The sequence below is a fragment of the Amblyomma mixtum genome, chromosome 10, assembly GCF_055824585.1.
Source record: "Amblyomma mixtum isolate Tamu chromosome 10, ASM5582458v1, whole genome shotgun sequence".
NCBI lineage: Eukaryota > Metazoa > Arthropoda > Arachnida > Ixodida > Ixodidae > Amblyomma > Amblyomma mixtum.
The window spans coordinates 122,656,337-122,683,865 of NC_143021.1; the positions used below are offsets into that span (position 1 = coordinate 122,656,337).

Consider the following 27,529-nt stretch of genomic DNA (forward strand, 5'->3'; position numbering starts at 1 on the left):
TCGGCCACCGTAGGGACGCCTGCCCCGGCTCCAAACCGGACCGCTGTGGTATCTGCGGACAGATGGCCCAACTTTTTGTGGGGTGCGGGCCCCTCACAAGTGCACACCCAGATGCTCGATTTGTGGCGGCGCCCACGCCACCGGAAGTCGGCCATGCACGGCAAAATACCGACGTCTTAAACCTTCCCCATCGACGTCGTACAAGAAATCCCCGAGGGTTTGCCGCAACGCCGATCTCAGAAAAACAATAAGTAAGCCATGAAGAGCCGTGAAGGCACAACTCGACAGCAGGTCTGTGGCTCCCCCTGGAGGGAACAAAGCCAGAACCCCATCTGCACCACCACCACCTCGTGCTGGCGCGCGGAAAAGCAGTTCGGGTCATCTACACCCAGCGGACCCACCCGGAATTGGGCGAACGTGGTTAAGAATGGACCCCAGGTGTGCGACTAGAGCCGGGCAGATCCTAAACCCACCATTCCGCCCAAATCTCCAATCTCTAGTAACTTAAACCTCGCCAGCTTCTCCGTCTGGAGTTCAGGAAATTGCAGCGCTTAAGACGCAGATAGCAAAACCTTCAAAAACGCCTCTCCATCACCGAAATGCAGCGTAGTCACCCCGCTCCACCCGCCCCATAACCCGCATTGGAGGCCCCGGAGAGTGACATTAGCTCTTTAGCGACTCAGGTCAGCGTGCAGCCGTGGCAAACTGCGCTGGAGGCGAGAGTGAGCGTGCCAGAGGCTGAAGTCAACTCTTGAATTGACACTCTTGAAACGCAACTCTCGGCCACCATTTCGGCGGCGCTAGATGGATGAACGAACTACCTTACGCCATTCCAGGCATCACTTCCGCTCTGCTAGGGCAAGCCTCATTTCCCTGTAGGCGTTCTAGCCCAGCAGAATGGAAAGTTGGGCGAGTTGGAAGCCGTTTATGATGAAAATGGGGGTGCAAACAAAACGGACACAAGGAAAGAAGACAACAGGACGAGCGCCTTCGTCGTGTTGTCGTCTTTCCTTGTCTCCGTTTTGTTTGTGCCCCCATTTTTCTTCGTTCTAGCCCACTGAAGACAATGGCGTGTCATCGCACTAAAACGCTCCGGCAATCACCCGCTTGTGAGGAAGACGAGGAGGTTACCCATTCCCTGCCTACCGCGAAATAAGTGTATTCATCCAGTGCAGATAGCTTCTCGAGGGCCTCCTCCCTCACTACGAAAAACTCTACCAGAAATCATTTGTGTTTGTCTGGTGGTGCTGCCGAGCCCTGGCTTTGTTTGTCAATGCGTGACGGAATCGTTGCGCGTTAATTGTTTGTTGTTAAAACTTATGGGGGTTATTCTTGTGATAACGCTCAAAGGGCTAGAAGCAGTTGTCGCTCTCTAGCACCAGCGTGCCAGCCCTAGCAGTCAGAGCTGTGACCCCCAACCCGCGGTGCGGTGAGTCGCAACCACGGCGGGTTCGGGCCAGAGGGGACAAACACGAGTATGCTACTCGGAGGAGCGTTTATTGCTCCCGAGCAATACAGTGCAGCAGCAACAATACAACCGCCGTAACGAGGGAGAGTGTTCCGCTCGCGTACGGGGGTGAAAAGCACAAAGGAAAGAACGCACGCAAAATGTGGGGGAAGAAGGTTCCGCTCACCTCGCGTGGCTCCTCGCTCACGGCCCGCGGCGGTCAAGTCACACACGGTGGCCTGGCGATAAGGGCAGCGGTCTCCGTGGCAGATCTCTGATCCAGGCGTGTGCACGGCTCCCGCCAGAAGACAAGCGAGCCTCGGGAGAAACGCGTCTCCTCCCGGTCTGTGGAGAGGAGGTCTCTCCGTTGTAAGAGAGGAAAGAGGGAAAGTCTCCGCGGCGGCGTCGCGGCGGGGAGCGAAAGGAAGCGGTGGTGGCGAGAGTGCCCTCCCTCGCAAAACCTCCCGAACGGCGCGCGCATAGCATCGCGTGATAATTACGCGCGGCCGTTACAATGGGGAAGGGGATTCATGTGTATCCCCACAAACTAAGTGCCGACGTTGAAGAAAACCCTGGTCCAAATACCGAGAAAATAGAACAAATTATCCATACTGTCACATCCATAAAGGCTTCCCAGAATCTCTTAGACACAGATCTGCAAAGTGTGCAAAGCCAGCTTTCCGAAATAGAAACGAGTCTTGGCTCCCTTTAGCTGTGCAATGAAAAGGTGCAAAAATGCGAGGAAGGCTTGAGCGTTACGCGCAAGCAGTTAGAAGAAATGAACAGCAAACTTGCTGATTTTGAATACAGAAGTCACAGGAACAGGATTATCATTTTTGGCATAGAAGAAAACGGTGGCGAAAACAATGCGAAACTTGGAAAACGGGTCAAGAATGAAATATTCAAAGGCACTCTAGGCATTACTGTTAAATCTATCGAGCGTATCCACCGGCTAGGAAAAAGTAACGAAGGTCGTGCACGGCCTGTGATACTCTCATTATACCACACCTCTCAAAAAATCAAAACCCTTCAAAATGCTTCAAAGTGAAAGGTAGCGACTGGTCACTCGCCGAGGACTATTCCGTACCGGTTCGTGAAGTACACAATAAGCTATGGCAATCATCCAAGATAAATAGAGACAACGGTGACAAGGTGGCTCTGATCTTTAATAAACTGAAGATAAACGACGACTTGTACATGTGGGATAAAAGCGAAAACAAGCGAGTGCAGCTAAACCATGCTGATGGTGCGCCAACCCAGAGTGCCGCAGGTAGCAGCGAGTGACCACACAGGCTTTCGCACCATTTACACTGCTATGTTTCAATGCTAACAAAGCCGAAAAATTTGAAGAACTGTTGTAGCTGTACTCGCCGGATTTAGTTGTAATAACAGAAACCTGGCTACATTACAATATACACTACTCAGAAATAGTTCCCAGCTGTTACGCCTTAATCCGCTCAGACCGTGATGGGCGAGGAGGTGGTGCTGCCATTGCAATAAAACAGGAACTTCTTTTCCAGAAAGAACGCGGCATGCTAAACCATGATAGTGTCTGGGGCACTGTCAACATTAAGGGCAACTTGGTACTAGTGGGCGGTATATACAGACGACCAAATGCACCAATTGATTACCTTGTCCAGGTGCACGACTTCCTTCATAGCAAATTTAACGCTCGCGCAAAATTCATCGTCACAGGTGACTTCAATTTGCTAGGTATCGACTGCACAAACTTAGTAGTCGGAAGCAACGAAATAAATAACTGCGAAAAGCTTTTGGATATAATGTTTTGTTTTTCGCTATCTCAAGACGTAAATGAGACAACGCGTGTCCGAGCAAAAGCTATTTCCGTACTGGATCTAGCCTTTGTTTCTTGTTTTCTCTGTCATGAAATTGGTGTGGAAAACGAGATTTCGGACCATAAATATCTTTTTCTCACATTCCCTCACCTGCGCTACCACGCTGATAAAGACTACAGCAGGGCAGATGATGTAGGCATGATACATCACCTAGAAACAATTCTCCACAGCATTTCTTGTCCAGATTCCCGCAGTATAATTAACCCATGGCTACAAGTAAAAGCAGCAATAACATAGTGCGAGGCAAAATTCGTACCTCCAAGGATAAAACGAAAAAAAGGAAAACCCCGTTGATTACACGTACCATCATTCATGTGAAACGAAGACTACAGCGAATGCACAGAAGAAAAGGAAATAGTTTTCAGATAGGCGAACTTGAGAGCAGACTAAAACAGGAAATTAAGACCACGCGGGAAACGTTCTTCTCGACAACTTTACCTAATTTTATTCCTCGCGATCCTGGAAAGTACTGGCGGTATTTATCGAGCTCTGAGCCCTGTGTATCACAAATGGAAATAGACGATACTGTAGTTACAGGCCCCCCCCCCCCCCCCTGTTATCGCAAATTGTTTCAATCAATATTTTCAGTCTGAATTTACTCGTGAGCTTGCTACAAGCGCTACCATATGTGAGCCACAATCACTGATACCGGCTATCGGGATTACGGAGACAGGTACAGCGAACTTGCTTTTCCAGATCGATTTAAAAAAGTGTCGTGGTCGAGACAACATGTCAAATATATTTCTGAAGCGATATGCGGAACAACTGGCCCCGTTTTTGCACAAAATATTTAAACTTTCCCTAGAAACAGGCGCCCTTACGTCTGACCGGCTATGTGCAAAGGTTATTCTAATTTACAAAGCAGCAGCAGACTATCTGTAGATATGTATAGACCAATTTCATTAACTAGCTGCAGCTGCAAGCTGGTGGAGCATAAAAGCAATAAATCCATCGCAACGTATTTGGAAGAAAATAACTTAATTTACAGCAGACAACACGGCTTCACAAAAGGACTGTCAACAATCACTCAGCTACAAGAAATAACATGATTTAAAAATTAAAAATCGCCTGTGCCCCTTGGTTTCTGTGGCTGTTGTCTTCTCCCATATTTATAACGAGCCCCTCATTCCCCTTTCCTTGTCTGCTTGATTTTGCACAGGTGATTGATTCCCAGCTTCAAGCAGATGCCATTCTGATTGACTTTAGAAAAGCATTTGATCGTCTCCTAGATTCTAAATTAATCGAAGAGCTCCGTGCTACTGGCATTAACTCAAAAGTAATAAACTGGATAAAATCTTACCTCACAGGTCGCACGCGATATGTTGAAATGAACAATGGACAATCCGAACGACTGAACGTTTTCTCCGGGGTCCCACAGGGATCCGTCTTAGGACCAATCCTTTTCCTAAATATTTATCAACAATATCCATGCGTGCGCTGACCCTGGAATAACAATAAGGCTCTTCGCTGACGACTGCCTGCTGTACACTACGGTACGTACACCGGACGGCCAGTTAAAATTAAATTCTTCTGCATATAACATTGCCAGGTGGTGCGAAACATGGGGAATGGAAAATAATATCAACAAAACGTCTTGCATCTCATTTTTCCATAAAAAGTTCCCCTTGCATATTCTTACATTTTTTCACGATCAACCATAACGAGGGTGGATACGGCGAAATAGTTAGGCGTTACGTTTACCCTTAAGCTAAGCTGCAACACACACATAACCAACACACGTGGAAAGGCTTTCAAACAGTTTGTCTGTCTCGGTAGAAAACTGTCGGCAGCGCCTCCTGATGTAAAGCTAACAGCCCATAATAACCTCATAAGGCCCATCCTTGAGTACGGCACCATCATTTGGAGCCCTCATCAGTCATACCACAGTGCAGCGAACAACTTGAAAAAATTCAAAATAAGGCCCTTTGGTTTATTTACTCATGCCACTCACGCCATGACAGCGTTTCTTCCCTGCGAGTTAAAGCGCATATCCCTACCCTTGCTTGTCGGCGACGCGTAGCTTCGATGAAGTTTCTTTTTCTTCTTTACACAAATCGTATAGGAATTGATAAAGATCAGTACATCAAGGCACTTTTTCATCGTTCAAAGCGATTAAACCACGAAAAGTGCACCAGACCCACCCCAGCGCGATGCAACACATATAAATTCTCATTTTACTCCTGGTAGTGGAGCGAGCCAACGAGGTCGCCATAAGCCACGGGCTGACGGCTATCTAGCGCGACCAAGAACTCACCTTGAACCACTTTCTGCCGGTGAATAAATGTTTTCCAATCCAATCAAATCCCGTTAGCCATTGAAAAATGAAATAATCTGCCTCACGAATTCTTGGACGACGTCTCCCTTCATATTGCCACGTATCATTGTAGTGTTTGTTCGTTCCTGCTCAAGGCTGCAGGAAGGGTTGTTATCACTTTTGTTCGTGACGCAAGAAGCGACTAGACTAATCTCGATTGATTGCAGCCATGAAAGGCTGCATCTAGGTTTTCTAGATTACTGTAGATGATCTTGTCCTGTTATCTGGAAGTTTCCTTGCCGTCTTTAAATTGAGCGATGCCGCGAGCGGCGGACATTCGTAGTTCGACGATTGACGAGCACGCTTGTTGCTTACGCCGCCACCGAGTGACTCGGTTATTTTGCGGGCGCAAGTCAGCCCAAATAAAGAGCTTCGTTTGCAAGCCTTTCTGGTGTCTTCCTGACCGCTGGACTGCCGCCACTACAACGTGACATCTGGTGGAGATGCTGGGTAGCCTCCCATGTTCCGGACACCCCCTACAAGTCATGACGCCAGCCCTTTGAGTCATCTACCGCAGGACTTGAGTCCAGTCCACCGCGCAAGCCGACGCCTGCAAGGAGACGAACCTGAGTTCGGGATTCTGCCGGACCCTACCCGGAAGCGAAAGCCAGTAGCAACGTCTAGCATGAGCTTGCCCCAGACGATGACTCCAATCATTCTTCAGCAGCCCCGGGTGCCACCAACCTTCGACGCTTCGCCTGGTGCCGACCCCGAAGAATGGCTGGAGCAGTTCGACCGTGTGGCTATCTTCAACATCTGGGACGACGCCACGAAACTTAAGTACGTGTTCTTCGGCTTGGAGGGACCAGCAAAAGTCTGGTTTGAGAATGAGGAAGCTAACCTCACGAACTGGGAAACCTTCAAGGAGCAGCTTCTAAAGACCTTCACGAACGTCGTGCGAAAGGAGAGAGCCCAGCAGCTGCTACAGCCTCGCATACAACACCCAAACGAGACCGTTGCTGTGTACACTGAGGAAATGAAGCGTCTCTTCCGGCGTACCGACACAAACATGAAGGAAGAAGAAAAAGTAAAGCTGCTCATGCGAGGAGTTAAAGAGCAGCTCTTTGCCGGCCTCGTCCGCAACTCACCGAAAACTGTCGCGGAATTTGTAGAAGAGGCATCCACGATGGAAAAAACTCTTGATGCCCGAGCCCGCCAGTATGACCGCTAGCCGCGCGTTTTCTCAGCAAACTGCCTGGACACCGCTAACAGCAATGGCCTGCGGGAGGTTATACGTCAAGTTGTGCGAGAGGAGCGCCGACGATTGCTGCCAACTGGAACGCATCCGACACCTTCATCGCTCACTGACCTCATCCGGGACGAGGTTCAACAGGCCTTGGGTGTGAGGCCGACACCCATGCAACCTCTGCAGCCCCCAGCCCTACCTTACGCCGCAGCTGTGCGCTGTCCTGCACCTCGACGATGGGACCCAAGCCCCTGTCGCCCTCAGCCAGCTGCGTTGGACCGCCGCCCACTCGCCCCAACCCGCCCGTCCTACGAGCGACGCGCGCAGCTGAGGAAATGCGACGAGTGGAGAACTCCCGACCAGCGCCGCCCACTATGCTTCCACTGTGGCGAAGCCGGTCACGTCCTCCGGCACTGCCCATACAGAAGACTGGGCATCCGAGGGTTCTCTTACGACGCTCCACGACCCCGACCGGGCCAGCGACCAGCCGAAATCGAGGAGTTTTTGCGTCGGGAAGAATGCTCACCGCCCAGCCGCCTATCACGTTCCCCATCGCCTTCGTCTCCGCGCTTTGTATCTCCTAGCCGAGGCTACGTAGTGCGCGGACGCTCCCCCAGCCCCCGAAGGTTAAACTGAATAAAGCAGCCTCTGGAGGTGAGGTTGCTTCCGAGCGCAAGTAAAAAGATCCTCCATCGACGAAAACCCAAGTCCATGCCTCAACTACGACGACAACACCGACGACAACACCGCCAACAACACCGACGACAGCACCGACAACGACGACGACGACGCGGCCAGACTTGAAACTTTTACCGCTGCCCAGTGAAGTAACGTCGGAGTACGCCCACCGCAGCCTCACTATTCGACGAAGCCGAGATCGGACACCGAATACAACGTACAATACGAGAACGCGAACAAGTGACCATGAAGTTACGGTCGACGGTAACGCGGTTACTGCCTTGGTCGGCACTGGAGCTGACTACTCTGTCATGAGTGGCCCACTCGCTGTCCGGCTCAGAAAGGTAACAACAACTTGGGATGGCCCGCTGATCCGTACCGCAGGTGGTAACCTGATTACGCCGTCAGGACGCTGCACCGCGAGAGTTACTGTAAATGGGAGAACCTATGCGACAACCTTCCTGATCCTACAGCAATGCTCGCGAGACGTGATGTTGGGAATGGACTTCCTTGACCTTCGATTTAAGTCGATCAAGCTTTTCACGGACAAAGCCATACCTGTTGCGACGAGCGCGACTCATAACGTTGCCTTAAACGTCCTCGACGAAGCATTGAGCGTGCCGCCCCGATCAAGTGTCCTCGCTTGCATAGGTACTGGAGACATCGAAAATGCCGAAGGCGTCATCGAGGGGAACACCCAGTTACTCCTGGATCGAGGATTGGGCGTCGCAAGGGGAGTCCCTGAAAACCAAAATGGCCAAGCCCAGGTGCCGCTAACCAACTTCACCGAAGAATACCGGCATTTGAACAAAGCTGCGACGATTGCCTTTCTCGACGAGCTGCCAGACATCAGAGACATATTTGCCCTACCCGACCAACCCGTAGAACCATCTCACCAACGCCATCAACCAACGTTTGATATCAACCCAGCATTACCACGGAACAGACAAGACCAAATACGCAGTCTTCTTCAAAAGTACAGCGATTGCTTCTAATCAGCATGGAATGTGCGACGAACCCGGCTTGCCAAGCACCGCATTGTCACAGATGAACACGCCCGACCACTGCGACAGAGCCCCTACCGCGTATCGCCGATAGAACGCGAAGCTATCCGCAAGCAAGTAGAGGAAATGCTACGTGACGACGTCATCCAGCCATCAAGAAGCCCCTGGGCAGCACCACTTGTCCTAGTGAAAAAGAAAGACGGCACCCTTCGCTTCTGCGTCGATTACCGCCGCCTGAACAGCATTACGAAGAAGGATGTCTACCCCCTCCCCCGCATCGACGACACATTGGATCGGTTATGCAAAGCTAAATACTTCTCATCGATGGACCTGAAGAGCGGCTACTGGCAAATTTAAGTCGACGAAACAGATCGCGAGAAGACTGCATTCATCACACCAGACGGACTCTTCGAGTTCAAGGTGATGCCATTCGGCCTCTGCTCTGCCCCAGCGACGTTCCAGCGAGTAATGGATACGGTGCTCGCAGGCTTGAAGTGGCAAATTTGTCTAGTCTACTTAGATGACGTTGTTGTCTTCTCCTCAAGCTTTGAAGACCATCTCAGAAGGCTTCAGATAGTGCTGGAAACAATCAAGTCTTCAGGACTAACACTGAAACCAGAGAAGTGCCACTTTGCCTACGAGGAGCTTCTGTTCCTTGGTCACGTCGTAAGCAAGGATGAAGTTCGCCCAGACCTTCAGAGGACTTCTGCGGTCGCAGAGTTTCCACAGCCTAGTTAAAAGAAAGCTATACGCAGATTCCTTGGGTTGTGCGCTTATTACCGGCGATTTGTCAAGCACTTTTCGCGCATCGCTGAACCTTTGACCCAACTTACCAAGGCTGATGTGCCTTTTAAATGGAAAAGGCCGCAAGTGGAAGCTTTCAAAGAGCTGAAGCGCCGCTTACTGTCCCCTCCTGTGCTCGGGCACTTTGATGAAAACGCCGAAACTGAAATCCATAATGATGCAAGCAGTGTGGGCTCAAGAGCGGTCCTCGTTCAGAAAAATGGAAGACAGGAGAAAGTTCTCGCGTACGCTAGCCGTTCACTGTCGAAAGCCGAGGCCAACTATTCGACCACCGAGAAAGAATGTCTCGCCATTATTTGGGCCAGGTCGAAATTTCGCCCCTACCTGTACGGACGACCACTCAAGGTTGTGAGCGATCACCATGCTCTGTGCTGGCTAGCCAATTTGAAAGATCCATCCGGCCGCCTTGCTCGTTGGAGCCTGCGCCTTCAAGAATTCGACATAACTGTAGTCTACAAATCTGGCCGGAAGCAGTCCGACGCAGACTGGTTGTCGCGAGCCCCCGTCGACGCAGCACCGGAAAAGGAAGACGGCGACGCTTTCTTAGGACCGGTAAGCGCCAGCAGTTTCGAGCAGCAGCAGCGCTCGGATCCTGAGTAGCAAAGCCTAGCTCATTACCTGCAAGGCAAGACCGCATCGCCTCCCCGAGGGTTCAAGCGACAACTGTCGTCCTTCGTCTTTCACAATAATGTCCTCCTGAAGAACTTCGCGCCCAACAGGACAGTGCATCTTCTTGTCGTGCCCAAAAATCTCAGGCAAGTAATTATGCAGGCATGTCATGATGAACCGACTGCGGGGCATCTCGGGATTTCTCGCACGTTGCACCGCATCCAGGAGAAGTACTATTGGCCACGGCTAGCTACCGACGTTTCCCATTACGTGAAAACGTGCCGTGAGTGTCAGCGACGCAAAACGACTCCAACTAGACCAGCCGGACTCCTGAACCCCATACCACCGCAAACTAAGCCCTTTCAGCAAATGGGTTGACCTCCTCGGCCCCTTTCCGACTTCGTCATCAGGTAACAAGTGGATCATTGTGGCCACCGATTACATGACCCGCTACGCTGAAGCAAAAGCGTTGCCTACTGGTACCGCAACAGAAGTCGCAAAATTTTTTGTCGAAGGAAGGGAAAACTTTATTTACAGTAATGGTTTTTCCTGCGGTTTGGGGGCTTCTTCAGAGACGTCTTGGTTCTACCCCCAGGAGCCTTCTCTGTCGAAGTCGTCCGCCTCTAATCAGTGCTCGGTTGCCCTCAGTCCAGGGCTCCGCTGGCCACTGCCGCCCGTTGAGCTCGCTGTACCAGACCTTGTTGGTCTTCGCAGCGGTCGCTGGACAGCAGAGTCTCCCACTGCTCCGCACTCGGGTTTTGTATTTTGGGGACCACGTCTATGTTTTGGCAGACCCATGTGATGTGGTATAGTGTAGGTTTTTCGTCGCACCAGGGACATTTGTTCGTGTATATCGTAGGGTGCATTTTGTTTAGTATATGTAGGTTTGGGAAAGAGCCTGTTTGTAATTGTCTCCAAGTGACAGCTTCCTCTCTGCTGAGAGATTTGTGCGGTGGGGGATATCGCATTCTTCTGCCTCTATAGTTTTGTAGTATGGCCGAGTATTCCCTGGGTGCTGGCGCGAGTTCCGCGGTCTCGTCGGAAGCTCGGAAAGTAATGTATCCTCGAGCTATCCTGTCGGCCTCTCGGTTCCCTGCAACCCCCGTGTGCCCCGGTACCCACACAATTTTGTGTAGGATCTTGTCGTTTTGTTCTTCCCGGTTTTTAATTCTGTCACTCGCTGCGAGGAGTATACGGAGCGCGTGACGACCTATCCTGCCATTCATGTAATTTCGGCAGGCTGTTTGAGAGTCCGTAAGTATTGTTAGTGACCGCCAGGTTCTATAGCCCTCTGCCACCGCTAGAGCAACGGCTACTTCCTCGGACTCTGCAGCTGTGCAGCCTCGGAGAGACGCGCTGGTCATTTCGCGTAAAGACGAATCGAACAAATTCTCCTTCGACACGGCGGCCCCGAAGTGCTCATTACAGACAGAGGAACGGCATTTACAGCGGAGCTGACGCAAGCCATTTTAAACTACAGCCAGACAAGCCATCGGACGACAACTGCCTATCATCCACAAACCAACGGACTCACAGAGCGTCTGAACAAGACCATCGCAGACATGCTCTCCATGTACATCGACGCCGATCACAAGACGTGGGACTCGATTCTGCCCTACGTGATCTTCGCCTATATTACTGCCGTCCAGGAGACAACCAGATTTACCCCATTCCAGCTGGTATACGGCAGGAAGCCCACGAACCTCGACGTCGCCGCCTACCTTCATCGCGCCGAGGAAGCCCGAAGACTTGCGCGGCTTCGCATTCAAGACCAGCAGCGCACCGACGCCCGACGCTACAATCTGCGCCGACGAGACACGCATTACAAGCCAGGTGATCGTGTTTGGATATGGACGCCAGTTCGCCGCCGTGGATTGAGTGAAAAGTTGCTGCGACGCTACTTTTGCCCGTACAGGGTTGTCCGTCACATCGGTGACCTCGACTATGAAGTCATCCCCGAGGGCACGACAGCATCTCAGCGACGCCGCACACGCCCGGAAGTCGTACATGTCGTACGCCTGAAGCCATATTATGAACGCTAAAGGACTCGAAGTTTTCATTCTCCGTGTTTATTTTCATTTTAAAGCATCGAGACGATGCTTCTTTGGAAGGGGGGTAATGCCACGTATTATTGTAGCGTTTGTTCGTTCCCGCTCAAGGCTGCAGGAAAGGGTTGTTATCACTTTTGTTCGTGACTGAGAAGCGACCAGACTAATCTCGATTGATCGCAGCCATGAAAGGCTGCATCTAGGTTTTTCTAGATTACTGTAGATGATCTTGTCCTGTTATCTGGAAGTTTCCTTGCCGCCTTTAAATTGAGCGATGCCGCGAGCGGCGGACATTCGTAGTTCGACGATTGACGAGCAGGCTTGTTGCTTACGGCGCCACCGAGTGACTCGGTTCTTTTGCGGGCGCAAGTCAGCCCAAATAAAGAGCTTCGTTTGCAAGTCTTTCTGGTGTCTTCCTGACCGCTGGACTGCCGTCACTACAACGTGACAATATGTTTTTGCAAAACGTGGAGTCATTTTTTGAAAAACTAAATTTACAATAAAAAACTTCTACGATGTCTCGAGTTATTGACCAAATGTTTAGGGGAATCCCCCAAGGTGGAGTAGATTTCTAATAAGGGAGTAATTACTCATTGACGTCCACCCGAGCGCAGCCATACGGCTACAAAGGAAAGCTATACAGCTTCCTCAGAAACTTCGTAGTTAAAGAAAAATTCGTCCTGGTCCGGGGTTCGAACCCGGGACAACCGCTACACCGGAGCAGTCGCTCTACCAATTGAGCTAACCGGGACGGCAAGCATATGGTAGGGCGAGAGCGAATTGATCAATAACTCGAAGTGGGAACAGTGTTGACCAAATGTTTAGGGGAATCCCCCAAGGTGGAGTAGATTTCTAATAAGGGAGTAATTACTCGCCTCGCAGCCTCGAGTTATTCACCGTGAGTTTTTTTTTTTTTGCACTTGGGCCTTTTGAATATCATGTTGACCTTGCTGTATCTCTCAGTTGTTTTCTCTTTCTTCTTTCCCGTATTTTAGTTATATCGGAATGAATGTGTATGACAAAGCGCATGTCCTCTGACAGTCTCCTAACGAACTGCATATTTGTTATCCGCCTATTTACCATGGTCTATCCTACTGCAGTGCGCATGTTTTTTTATCTTGTGTATGATATACTGAATACTACTGGATGTATGATATACTGGATACTATTGTTTTGTATAACAGTCTCATTATTTTGGCCACTCCTATAAGAGCCTAATTAGGCTTACAGTATGCTTAAATAAATAATAAACAAATAAAACTGGAGCTAAACCACTGCCAATTTTTTCCTTCAGGAATTAAATTTAATGGGTGCAATTAATTGTGAAATTGCTTAAAATTGCAAGCAGGATACGGGCCCACGAAGCCGGAATAACAGTGGATTCTCTCTTGCAAGCCACTCAAGTCGCTCAACAGGTTCTAGCCGATTAGTTACAATCCGTCCCCGCATTCTTAGCGTTCGGGAACTGCAACTAATTGACCGAAACCGGCCGCGCGGGGTGTGATTTTGCCTAAGGTGGTGCTTGGTCAATGGGGTCAGCCCAAGCATTACCGAGAAAAGGTGCGCGTGTTTTCCGTACCTATACCAATCGGAATGTTTGGCTAAAGAAATGATGAGAGGTGCAGGGAAGAAAGGAAAGTGTTTGGAAAGTTTAACGATGCACCTTCGTTCAGGCAGCGCCTCCTGCTAGCTTTTACAATGCTAGGCGTATTGCCCGGTTCGCCATGGGAGCAGTCGGAACGCCTCATTTCATTTGCCGCGCTGCGGCGCTAGCCACATGGCAGCACTAGGTAGCACTGATTGGGTCATGCTTGCGCATAGGTGCGCGTTGATGGTAGCTGTGTCCTACTCCTACACCACGCGTCTCTCAGATTCTTACTTCCTACCCCTTTCTGTGCAGCTCTCGTCTCATCCGCGGGGCGGCGCGGCGCTTTCCACAACGACAATCGGCTGGAGCTGCAGCTTTGCTCGCCGTTTGCAAAGGTGGGCTGTGCTTTCGTTCCGCTTATCACTTGAGGATAGTGGCTGGCATAGTTTAGGCGCTCTTTGATGTGTGTCCGCCGCTTATTAAGGCGGAAGCCTTTAATGCCTCATCGTTGTAAGCAGGAGTTGTCAACAGAAAATGTCACGCTTTTCAATTGGTCGAAATGCTCGTGACGTCACAGTGCGCGAATTTCAAATGGGGCCAATTGTACTTTGGCTAGTAACCATGCAACCAATCAAATGGATCGTATAGTGATGCTCCAACTAAGTGGGACTGAGTTTAGTTAATTTCTTAATTAATCAATTAGCCTAATTAAGATAGAGGAGAATGAAGAGGTCAGAAGACAGAGGAAAAGAAAAGACGCGCGTCGCAGCGACAACAGCGTCCGCGGAAAGAGACGCTGCTGAAAAAACATAAGTACGAAGCCGCGTTCGCTCCACCACCACGCACTTCCCCACTCAGTTCGACGTTGCTCGTTTCATATACGTTGTGTCGAACATCCTAGACAGTTCCAACATTTGACAGGTGAATGACAGAACACGATGGATAGAAATGCAATGATATAAATATGAAATAGCCTAATTAACCTTTCTAGTTAGACCGCATAAATCAATAAAACCGAGAACGAAATTGGTCGAGTTGGGGAATCGAACCAGGGTCTCCGGAGTGCGATACGAGCACTCTAGCCACTCCATAATGCCAGCTGAATGGTTTGGAATGAACAAAGGCGCGTCTAGCTAATACGGCGTCTTCGTTCACTCCCATCTTCCCCCTTTCCCTTACGGCGAGGTGCAGGTGTCCATCCAGATATGCGAGAGAGATACATTTCCTTTCCTCAAAAAATAAATTTACCGTCCAGCAAGGCGTACAGCCGAATTGGCGATGGCGTTCTGTGGACTCCCTGGCAGTGTTGCAAGACGCTGTCGCGTTCCACTATTACAGGCGAAGCTTAACGTGTTAACCACACATCAGTAACACACGCAGACAGCCAATGGACGCGTCACTCGCTGGTAGCACTTGAATCATCATTCACAACCACATTCGTGGCAGAATGCTGTACTCAGGCTTTCGCCTTGCACCACTTTAGTCCCCAAAGTTACTCCTAATTGTGCTGTTCCTTGCCAGACGAGCAGAGCGTTGTAAGTTATGTTCGTTCATTGGCGGCATCATTGTTAACGAAAATTGTTTTGCAAGGGTGAATGGCGTAGTCCGCGACGCTGACGAGGTGTCCTCGCAGCAACAGTAAAGAAGAGCGAGTTAAGTTGTTGTTGTTGTTGTTGTGACTGAGAGAAGGATGAAAAGGAAATTGCACGGGCCTGCTACTGGCTCTAGCCAAGCCACCACCGCTGCCAACGTGCAGATAGAGGAGAGGTAAGAGATCAGAGGACAGAGAAAAAGGCAAGAAAAGACGCGCGTCGCAGCAACAACTGCGTCCGCCGGAGCGGACGCTGCTGAAAAAATCAGATAAGCGGCCGAAGCCGCGCTCGCCGAAGCGAGATCAGATACTCCCAGAGCGAGTTAAGGGCGAGTTGGTACCGGTTCATTTTGAAACACCAGTAAAATGGCACCGGTTAGTTATGTGCACTAGGGCTGCTGGTTTAATTTTTGTGTGAAGTCTGGATTTTAAGCTCGTTTATGTGGAGATAAAGAATTTCGCTGAAAAGACTATACAAAAGAAGGAGACGTTTACATGCAGTCCTTTACATATATTTACAACTATTTACATTTATTGTATATAAAATAATTTTCATATATCTACGGCAATATACATTCCAACTCTTACAAGGGTAGACGTGCAGGCTAGCCTTGTGAACCATGATTCCTTAAAACAGCGCAAAAGACAAGGACACATAGAAAAGACACACACAGCGCCGTGTGTGTCTTTTCTATCTGTGTCCTTGTCTTTTGCGCTGTTTTAAGGAATCATTACAACTCTGTATTTATAGCCATTCATATTTATAGCAAGTGTATCTATTTGCTTGCGTTTACACGAATTTACAGTCCTAAGTAGTTTGTATTGCAGCGCAACCACTTTTGTACACGCGAGGAGGACACAGCATTCCGTGCAGGAGCTAAACACAACAATAAAAGAAACAGAACACACCGAACGCCCAGGTGGAGACGCTAGTTCGTACGCCTTGATGTGTTTGGTCACCCTTTTTCTCGGCACCGAACGACAAGGCCGGTAGAAGAAACACCGCCTTGTGGTGCGGCCGTTACGGTGACTGCCCCTGAACACGTGTTGAAGCGGACTTGTCATCCTGCGGTCGCTACAACGCGCCTTTTTGAGAACCTACGCATCCTGCACGATGCTATGGTGAGCGCATGGTATGAAGTCTATTTAATTTTTCGTCTCACCATTGAGGCGAGAGATCTGTATGTGCGTGGCGCACAGCCGCACCAGCATTTTGTTTTTAATACAACCATCCATCAACATATCAGCAGCACATTGCCTCCTGGGAGGGTGGCTCGTCTTTACAGCACATGAGTTCGCAGCAGTCAGACAAAGAGCTTGTTTCATTTAGCCATTGAAACCTCGGTGTATGACGTGCCTTGTTGAGACTGCACTTCATTACGGCGCGGTCGTAAAGACATCAGACGAAAGCAATAGACGGCGCATCTGGAGGATAGACAGGCGTCTTTGGCAATTCTTGATGCGCACTAGTTTATTCATGACTGCACTCAGAAGCTTCAACCACGATGCTCACAGCCTTATGGCGGGTGCTGCAGCCGGCCTGATCCATACTGGCAACGCTGAGTGCTTATTTGCCTTCCTACTTTTTGCCCTGTCCTTGTTTTTCCCACAGGTAAGGAGCTTAATCAAGGCTGCAGTTTGTGGAAGTTTGGAGTGATTCATTGTTAAAATGCGCAGGAAGAGAGGACAGAAAAAGTGAAAACACGAACGAAAGCACTTATGTTGCGTGTTCTTTAGTCCGTCCTGTCTTCCCACGTTGTTTAACAATATGTATGCCGGCTTCTATAAATATAATGAATGCGATGTTTATTTGTAAATAGCTTCTAATTATTTGAAATATTGCGCTGTTGTAAATTCATGCTCTTGGTGTCAGTGGCTTTACTGCACATGCTGCTTGCGTAGAGCCCACCAGCGCCTTTATTTTGCCAAAGAAATTGTCTTGGAAGTCAGTCTAGAGTGAGAAGTTTATCATATGGAGGGACTTAAAAATGAGACACCAACTAAACCATAAAGACACCAACCGTTTCATGCGATGATGATTGTTAATGTGTCTTTTTGAGTAGTAATTTTAGTGACCCACTCGAATGAAACAGCTGTATCTTACCGGTACTTACCTATAGATTAGGAAACGGTTCAACTTAAGTTAAAGACAGTGCAGCGAGATATGGAAAGAAAAACGATTGGTGTAACGTTAAGAGACAGGACGAGGTCACAGTGGACCAGGGATCAAGCACAGGTTAATGACCTCCAGTCGAAATCAAGAGGAAGGAATGGACATGGGTAGGACATGTAATGCAAAGGCAAGATAGCCGCTGGTCCTGAAGGGTAACAGACCGGATTCCAAGGGAAGGCAAGCGTAGCAGGGGCCGGCTGAAAATTAGGTGGGCGATTGAGGTTAAGAAGTTTGCAGGGATAGGGTGGCCGCAGCTGCCACAGTACAAGGTTAACTGGAGAGATATGGGAAACTCCGTTCTCCTGCAGTGAATGTAATCATAATTATGACTATGTGCAAATGAAATATAGTGGAGCTCTCTTATATCGAATCTGAAAGACGCGCGGATTGCGTTCGTTGTATTCGAGGTTCGCAATAAATGCACTTCGATCGTTTTAAAGCCCGATGGGGATGGCGTTTGTTTCTCAGCAAAGCTTGTTATTCGTGGCGGCTTTTTCAAAGCATCCCATATGACGGCGGTCCCCAAACTGCGCAGGACGGTCGTAGGTACTTTTTTTTTTTTCTGACGGCAAGCAACAAGCAACTGTAAGAAAAAGGTTTTACCGACTGCGTTCAAGGCGTTCGCGGCAGCCGGCGGCAGGTCAACCTCCTCGTCATGAGATTCTTGCTGTCAGCGAGTGTTCATATTTCGCGCAGAGTGGCTTCGTTCATGTACGAATTTTATTGCGAAAGCAATACCACTCGCACTTTCAAGCCTTTGCGTGACCCGGCTGCAGTTACATTTCACCTTTAGCGGAGTGAATATGGGCGACCAACTCACTCCTTCAGATAGCCCGGCTGCAGCTACGCCGTGCCGGGCACCTGTGGCGCTGCTGCCGCTGTGACGTCATACGAGCTTTAGATTATGGGCCACCAACTCGCTCCTTCAGAGAGCCCGGCTGCAGTTACGGTGTGTGTTTGCCGCGCTGCGCACCTGTCGCGCTACTGCCGCTGTGACGTCATACCAGCTGTAGATTGTTTTCTTTCTCTCAGTCGCAACAACATCAAAAACAAAATATCAAAAAAATTCCCGAAGACGCTTTGAGTCGTCGCGCAGCGGCGGCTGGTAGCCACGCGTGACTTATAGACACGGCGCACTGCGTTCCTTCATGAAGGCGCTGCGCTTTTGCTTTCGCAACCTACCAGGCTTAACCAAAGCTAAGCCCCCGCCAATTTTTTAATGCCGGCTTCATTATTCGGACATCAAAAAGTCATACCTGCCCAATCTATGCCTAGCCACCTGTGCATCAAGAACGCGTTGTTACATATTTCCATATGTCTTGCCAAACGTAAGTTCAACGGTGCCCCATGTCTTTTCTTAATCCATTAACCATGCTTTGCCGAAAAAATTTCTGAAGCCCTCCGTTGTAAGTCCTATCCTCACGGCCTTTATCTTTTCCAAAGTAGGCAGTGAAATATCCGAACTGGAACAACGCCACCTGGTGTTTAAACTGCCACCAGTATTCTCTGTGTCTAGCGCCGGTGCTAGGACATCTTGAGCGCTTCAAGGACGCCCAGGTCCGGTGGTTGAATCCTGCGCTTTTCATTCGGTGTCGAGGCGAGCAATGTAACCACAGTCAAAGAAAGCAACACCTGATGTGCCGCAAATCGTCAAGCACCAGCAGGAATTCCTACATTTTTTGTGTTATGCCATGGCTCAGCTCCATACAGCACTCCATGAGAAAACAGTGCACGGTCCTAGCGAAACTTATGCACGCTCCTCGAATTGCAACATGAAGGGACGCATTATAAAGGCCTTTGTGTTCGTCCTCTAGCTTACGATACGTACCTCTCTTTTAACTATGACTTTGGCAGTGGTGTCATTAACATTCTTAACACTTTCCCCTCTGATCGGCAGCGCTTGCTTTTTTACTAATGATTTCACAAGGAACAACCACATCCAGTTTTTAGACCTAATAATATGGAAAGAATTGGACAGCGGGCAAACGCAACTGTCGTATTTTCGGCACCAAAGAAACTTGCCTCATTGTGCAAGATTATGAAAACCAGCAACAACAGAACACGTGGATGCACGACTCGTCACCAGAAGCCGTACGTGTCATGCATTAAAGCTGTCGTGTATGAAATTCCGTTATTATGCGGGGGCCATTACATCGGCCAAACGGGCAGATGCCTCAATCAACGATTGATAGAACATGCGCGCGACGTCAAGAACGGGAAACTAAGATCACTTGTTGACCACTTTCGTTCATACGAATCTAAAACGTGCAAACCATATCTTAAAAAAAAATACCTGCTGTGCTAGCAAAAAGTAGTGACATGACCATGTGATTAATAATTGAATCTGAAGGGGTAAATGCTGCCGGAGAGACATCATTTTATCTCATAAATAACTCTCTTTGATGAGGCAACGGGACTGTTAGCCCAAGTGATGACGTGTATTTGGTACGAGGGGGTACCCAAAAGAAACCGGACTAAATTTTTTGGTCGGCAAAGCTTCTGTGGTACCGCGTTTTGCCACTAGGAGTGCATAGAACGAACATTCCAGAGTCAGTAAGCCGAGTGCCGTCGTTGAAGGAGGTCAGACTAGTTTAGGCAGAGTTTTAGAGTGACGACTGTTTTGTGGTAATGTCGTTTTTGCAATGGCTGATTTTCGTGAACAGCGTGCGCCGGTGAAATTCTGATTTTTGCTCGGAAAAAGTTGAATAGAAACTCTTGAAATATTAAGAAAGACGTACAAGGACGATGCTAAGGGGACAACTCAAGCGTTCCTGAATCGAATCCTGAATCAAATTAACAATCATGACAATGGAAAACTTCAACTTCACCTCGACTCAAGAAAGCTCGTCAGGTGAAACCAAACCTCAAAAAAATGCTGATTTGTTTTTTCGACGTGAGAGGAGTCGTCCATTGAGAATTTGATCCGCAGGGTCAGACAGTTAGCCAGGCTTTCTACTTTTATGTTTTTAAAAGATTGGGCAACAGTGTGCGGTGGAAGTCGGCGGCGGATTTGTGGCGGTCGGGTGACTGGTTTTTCCATCATGGCAATGCCCCTGCTCACACAGCCCTGTCTCTACGACAGTTTTGGACCAGAAATGGCATGACCCCTATTCCTCAACCCTCATACTCTCCCGACCTTGCCCCGTGCTACTTTCTTTGTTTCCTAGAATGAAAAAATAGGTGAATGGAAAGCGTTTCGCTGATGTTGCTGAGGTGAAGAAAAAAACGACGGAGGCACTGTCAAGCATCACAAAAGATGAATTTAAACAATGTTTTGAAAAATGGAATGAAAGATTCGACAAGCGTATCATTGCAAGTGGGGAATACTTTGAAGGAGATTGAAGGTCCGTGCTTAAAATGTGAACAAATAAGTTCAAACAAAAATAAGTCCGGTTTCTTTTGGGTACCCCCTCGTATATACATATGTTGCATGTGTGAAATGAAATTTGTTAGAAATTAGCGCTCGTGCTGATCGTTTCTTATTGTGTCTTGTCCTACTCTGCGCTACATTCTCTGGCTATGATCATACACCAAAAAACCCAAAAAGCCACGCTTTGGAACTGTATTGGCGCTTCACCGATGTCGACGTTTTCTGGTCGTATAGCCATGAACAAAGCATTACAAGACAGCTCTTTCTAAACTAGTGAAACATGGCATCACCATGTCTAACTGTCTCCGCCCAACAAAAGTCCTGTGCTCACGCCATGCGACCAGTTTTCAATGCCAATTTGAGTACGTGCCTTCTTTCTGCTGGCTGCCCCCGTCGTGTAATTCTCAGGACTCGCAATAGCCTGCTTCCAAAGCTAGAAACTTCGGACAAAGAAGAACCACGCTCGGAATCGAAACCACCATTTGTCATGCCGTATTTTATTGTCTTTTCCACATCATAAAGAAGGTTGCGGGAAAGTGTGAGATCCGCGTCTTTTTTCCAGCGCCCTGCAGACCGAAAAAGTCTGTCCTCTACTGACTTGAAGAAAAAAAGGAACCAACTACTTGCAAGAAAAAACCGCCAGAGCTAGTTCACTATATCCGTTTCCGGAGTTATGCATGAAATACCTCTTTCGTGCGGATAGTCTTACATAATACAAACTGGGCATTGTTTTAATTAGCGTGCTCTGGAGCACAAGCGATACCTACGCACCGGCACGTGTACTGAATCTACACCTGCAGTGTAAGAGCTGCGACAGGAGAAATTGTTTTCCTTATCTGGACAAAACAAATTCTTTGTTAAAGCAAGAACAAAAATAGAAAGAGAGGTTACTGGGCCTTCCTTCATCGCTGAAAGGGATGAAAAATGTGTGATGTCGCCTTCGTTATATCTATCAAGGAAAGAGGTCGATTTCTTAGATGGGTACATCCGGGCTACCCATCGCTGTGGAACTGTTGGTACGGTCTGCTCGCTGCCATAAACCTATTTCTCGCCAATTCACGCGGTCCTTTGCCAGTTACGGCCACCGTATTCCCGCAAACTTGCTAATCTCATCCACCCACCTAACTTTCTTCCGCCCCTCTCCTCTTGCCTTCGACAAACCTGATACCAACACCTGATATACAATTCAGTGTTGTACTCATTCAATCGAACACTTATCATCTTATTTTTTGCTGCACTGCACATAAGTTTGGCTGTACACGTCTTCAGTGTGTTTTTGCGAGCTTGTTTTTACTTTTTTGTGCTTTTGGAAATTCCACAGAATTTTTCTATTTAGGATCTGGTACGCTCTACCTCCTACACAGAATGCAGGCCTTGTCCTGCAATTTTGACGATTTTTGCTCTCCCCCCCCCCCCCCCCCCCCTCTCAACGTGACTCCTGTCCAGTGTGGACGTTGGATGCTGAAATAACCTAGACTTTGATTTTATTTCGAGCTCTGGGCGCACCGCAATCCGTGTGCATCGACTTCAGGGGTAGGGGCTCCTTTCTAGAGAGCGTGATAGACTTCTACTTCGGACGGACGATAGTCAGGCGTTGTGGCAGGAAATCCATGCTTAAATAAGGTCCCGGGAGCACTGCTGTTAGAAAAATTTCAGGGTAAGTATATCCGTTTAGTCTTACTCATGATGCTCACCTTCTCCGTGGGGGGATGACTAGGACTACAGCTGTGCGTATCTGCGGACCGTCGCAAGCGTTCTTAACCTTGTTGAGTTGCGCGACGAACGGCCTACTTATGAAGGAGTAGACTGTCGCCGTGTACACCACAGCAGTAACTTTACGACCGTCGATATCTACTTTCCAGTAGGAGGTTCTTGTTAACAAGTTTCACGTGGTTGTCGTTGAGAAGACCGAGCTTTTTGGAAGCTGTGATCACGGCAGGGGCACGTCCTTCTAGTTTTGCGGGGCTTAAATATCATTTTGAAAATGTGTCCGGTTATTATGTAAGTTTTTTTTTGCATGTGCGGTGTCATCGTACTGATAGCGACGAGGTTTGAGTCGTCAGCGTTGGAGCATCTTTGCCGTTTCCTCAGTTCCAAATATTGTTCACTTAAGTTTTTTATTACTAGGGCTCGGAGATCCTTCGTCGCAATGCTGCTGCGTAGCTGTGGCCGGCGGCGACGCAAATCGTGCGATCTCCTTGATGAACGGCCAAGCGAGCAGCAGAAGTGAAACAACAGGTCAGGCAAGACCTGACACGGAACGGTTATCCAGCCCAAATACTATAATCCCAGGAACGACGCGCCTCTGCTCCAACTATCCGAACTGACGCATGCGCAAAGAAGGGGTGCCGATTCCGTATGCCCACGGTGTGAGTGAGAACCTTGCTCGCATCTTTTCAGATTATGACATTCATGTGGCCCACGTTCCTTCGTGCAAACTTCGGCAACGACTCTTGCAAGTCAAGGACCCTCTTGGCCTCTTTATCTTTCCAGGTGTGGTCTACAAGACCCCTTGTCGTGATTGTGACGCTTCCTATATCGGAGAAACAGGAAAATTCAAGACAAGGCTCAAACAGCACCAAAATGACGTCGCCAAAGGGAAATCTAACTCAAACGCTTTAGCGCAACATCATCTAGAAACTGGCCATACCATCGACTGGGACGCAGCACCTATAATATCAAAGGAAAAGGAAAAATCATTACCAAAACGCCTTTTCATAGAATCGTTGTGCATTCAATCCACGCCAAACACGATTAAGCGGACCCGTGGCAATCTCCCAGAGATATACCTGCGCACCCTTCAAAAAACCGCCCATATATAGCTCACCTTCCCGTTCTTCGCTTCTTTGTGATGAAGGCACCCGTACGGGCGCCGAAACGTCAATTCTTTTTCATTTTCTTTGAACCTTGGCGAGTGTATGTTTTCTTCGACAAATCGGTTTGCTATGTGGTTCTTCGAGTGCACCTACATCCCTACGGCACGAGTTATCGAGGCCTGTAGATTGAGCGCACTGAGAGCCCATGACCACGATTTGCCTGCAGATAAAAGGACGCGCTTCTTCGTGACTGCAATACACGCTTGATGAACACAGGCTTATAGGCTGGCTAAAAATTTTGCCTTCTCTATTTGAAGTTTGAAGTTTGAAGTTTGAAGTTTGAAGTTTGTTTATTTTACATCATAGATGTGGGTAGGTCCGGGTAAAAAGTGATCGTAGATCACTTGAGGGACCCCCGGGCCCCCCTTTACATGGCATACAGCAACAAATATCGGAAGATGGTCAAACGTTAGAGACAAAAACTTTTTACACAGACACAGTTATACATACAACACATTTTATACATCATAAAAAAAAGAATATACTTAACAACGTTTTGTAGCTTATTTAAAGGCAGCTTTAATTTCGCGCAAGCTGCTTTTCGAAATATCGATATTCATGGACTGTAATTTGTATAATAAGTGTGGCATATTGTAACGTAGCATCTGATTGCCGTAGTTGGTGCGACAAAAAGGAATAAACCATTTTTCTGTATTGCGCAGGGTATAAGCCGGTACAGTTTGAGTGAGGCAGGTCAAGTCTAGAAAGGCTCGATTATTATATTGTAGGGATTTCTTGTATCTGGTTGCTAAGTAATATCGGTACAAGCTATGGACTGGTATAATCTGGTAGTGTGAAAATAAGTGATCAGTAGGGGCATGGTAGTCAACATTGGCAATGTAACGGACAGCTTTCTTTTGCAGCATGTAAATTTTATGCATATTTGTTTCTGTTGTAGTTCCCCACACCAAAAAACAGTAGTTTAAGTGTGACAAAAAAATGGCGTTATATATCTTTAGCTTGATTGCAACAGGAAGGAAGTTTCGGAATTTAGCGAGAATACCAACACACCGTGACAGATGAGCGATGACAGAATCTACTTGAGCGTTCCAGCTCATGTGGTTGTGGGAAAGTATTCCTAGTGTTTTAATCGTGTCTTTGAATTCTATGTTGGTGCTCCCAAGCTTTATGTCGAAGTTCTGAATAATTGCTGATTGCCTAGCATGAAAAAGTACGGCTTTATTTTTTCAGTATTTAAAAGTAGTACATTATTTTCACTCCAGGTTTTTAATCTATTCATTGCGTCATTTATAATTGGAATTAGGAGCTGTATTGAGGTGCCTTGAAAAAATAAACTTGTGTCATCTGCGTAAATGACATATTTTGGCTTATCATGTATTGTAACTATATCATTTATATATAATATGAACAGGAGAGGCCCTAAAATGCTGCCTTGCGGTACACCGGTACAAACTGCTTGCGATGATGACAGATGAGACCCTATTTGGACTTTCTGATGACGATGTTGAAGGTAGGACTTTATAAGGCTTAAGGGTGTTTCGCGTACGCCATATAATTCCAGTTTCTGCAGTAAAACAACATGATTGAGGCGGTCGAAAGCCTTTGAAAAATCTATGAAAACTCCGATGCAGATTTCTCGATTTTCAATTGCATCCAGTATGATTTCGTTTTGCGTTAATAACGCCGTTTCGGTTGATTTCCCGTGGATAAAGCCATGCTGGGAAGGGGAAAGAAGATTGAACTTTAAGCAAAAATTTATTATTCGTTTGTAGATTATTCTCTCTAATCCATTTGAAAAGACCGGTAATATTGAGATTGGTCGATAATTAGACATATCACTTTTGTCTCCTTTTTTGTAGACAACGATAACTTTTGACACTTGCATTAACTTCGGAAACAGACCAGTAGATAGGGCGAGGTTGTAAATATGGGTGAGAATAGAAGCTATGCAGTCAATTACGTATTTTATCGGCGCAATTTGAATGTTATCTATATCACAAGCTCTGCTATTATTTAAGGAGGCAAAAATACTGCAAATTTCATTTTCATTGGTAGGATCTAAAAAGACACTGTGATCATTGGCTTTTACATTGGGATGTACAGCTTTCGGGGGGCTGTTTCGTGAAACAGCATCCTTAAAAAAATTATTGAACTTTTCTGCAAGCTCGATTCCTTCTACATTATGACCTTCGAGAGTAAGACTGGTAACATCTGAAGAACTTGATTTGCGATCAAGTAGTTTGTTGATTTTCATCCAGATTTGAGTGCTTCCTTCGCAATTTTCACTCATAAACTCATTATGCAGGTATTTTCTTTTTTCATTTCTTAAGTGAGCCGTTAATTTATTTCGATACTCTTTGAATCTCTGTAGATCAGCCGGCGACTTTGTTTTCAGAAATTTCTTGAAGAACTTGGATTTCCTTTTAATCATCTTTAGAGATTCGTGGTTGATCCAAGGTTTACGATTTCTTCTTGATTTCTTAATCACCTTTTCTTTAAAATGTTCATGGTATAATGACTTAAAACGAGAAATGAATAGCTCATATGCATCATCGGCTGTATCAGAAGAAAATACACCATTCCAACTTTCGTTTATGATACTTGAACGAAACGCTTCAAGGATCAGGGGTGTGATGCACTGTGTTGGTCTCACGGCGGGTAAGTCAGTTGTTTGCTTTTTGATGCCTCGTACAAGTATATAAATTGGGTAATGGTCACTAATATCACAGCATACAACTCCGGAGGAAACACAATTACTATTAATGTTGGTTACAAAAATATCAAGAAGGGTAGCAGTTTGCATTGTGACGCGGATTGCAGTTTGGGTTAAAATACGATGGCCACCGGACTCTATCGTTGATACAAGCGTCATTTGAGCTGGAGATGGCTTCAGCAAGTCGATATTAAGATCTCCACCGAGAATGAGGTTAATGTTTTTTTGATTGACATAATTCAGCAAGTGATCTAAATGACCGCTAAAAACAACAGAAGAATCCGGTGGTCTATACATAACTGAAAACACATTCCTTTGCGACACAACTGTTAAACATTCTACATCATCACTTATGAAAGAAAATTCAGGTATAATATCACAGTTAAGAGCATGTTTCATCAGTATCGCCACGCCACCCCCATGCTTAGATGTCCGATTTAGGAAGAAAGTTTGGTAGCAATCTCGTTTGTAAACTTCAGTGGTGCGTGTGTACCAAGTTTCAGTCAAAAATATGGCATCGAACTCAAAACTGAATTCATCGAGAAAAACGGATAGTTCATCTTCTTTATGTCTTGCAGACCGAATGTTTAGATGAAAGCAGGTTAGATATACGTCGGTGTAAGAGCGTTTTACGGCGTTTACGTCACGGGGTAAAACTTCCATGCTAAAAAAAAACGAAGAAGCACCTAATGTGCTTACTTATGCAATTTTTGCCAGATCCTGTTCATCTCGAATGCGCACTGTAGATGCCGATTCGTCTTTCTTTGCCAGGATTTTTCCGCCAACTGTCCAAACAAAACTCCAGCCTGCGGCCTTTTTCTGTGCTACAGCCTTACTCAACAGGGCTTTGAGACCAGGGCAGAGATGCTCATTTATGTATATTGGCGTTTTGGTTGAGTATCCGAAATCCTCCATTGTAATTCTCGTTTTCTTTGCTTTTTGTAGCACTGTGTCTCGCTTGGAACGGTTCTTAAACTGCACAATGATGTTAGGCGTTGTATTTGCATCTTTTCCCGGGATGCGATGGCACACTTCAATGTCTGATTCGGTTATCGGTTCGTTTATCAGCACACCGATTTGATGCAAGGTCTTGGAAAGATCTTCATCTGTTTTCTTTGTTATGCCTTTTATCTCCAGATTGCATTTTCTAGAGTACTGCTCTGAAGCAGTATATCACAAGTTGTTCAAGTACGTGTCTATATATATGCGCGTACGACCGACTATGCGCTATCGGAGAGTTAATAATGCACGAAATCTGCTTCTAATTTTGATCAGAGATAACAAAGGCTGTGGTCCCTATCTTAATTTAAA

The 27,529-nt window shown here is 47.4% G+C and overlaps 1 pseudogene; it reads left to right on the forward strand.

Moving 5' to 3' along the window:
• The first annotated feature begins 258 nt into the window (after window positions 1-258).
• Window positions 259-16,741, forward strand: LOC149326826 (uncharacterized; annotated as a pseudogene).
• The last annotated feature ends 10,788 nt before the right edge of the window (window positions 16,742-27,529 follow it).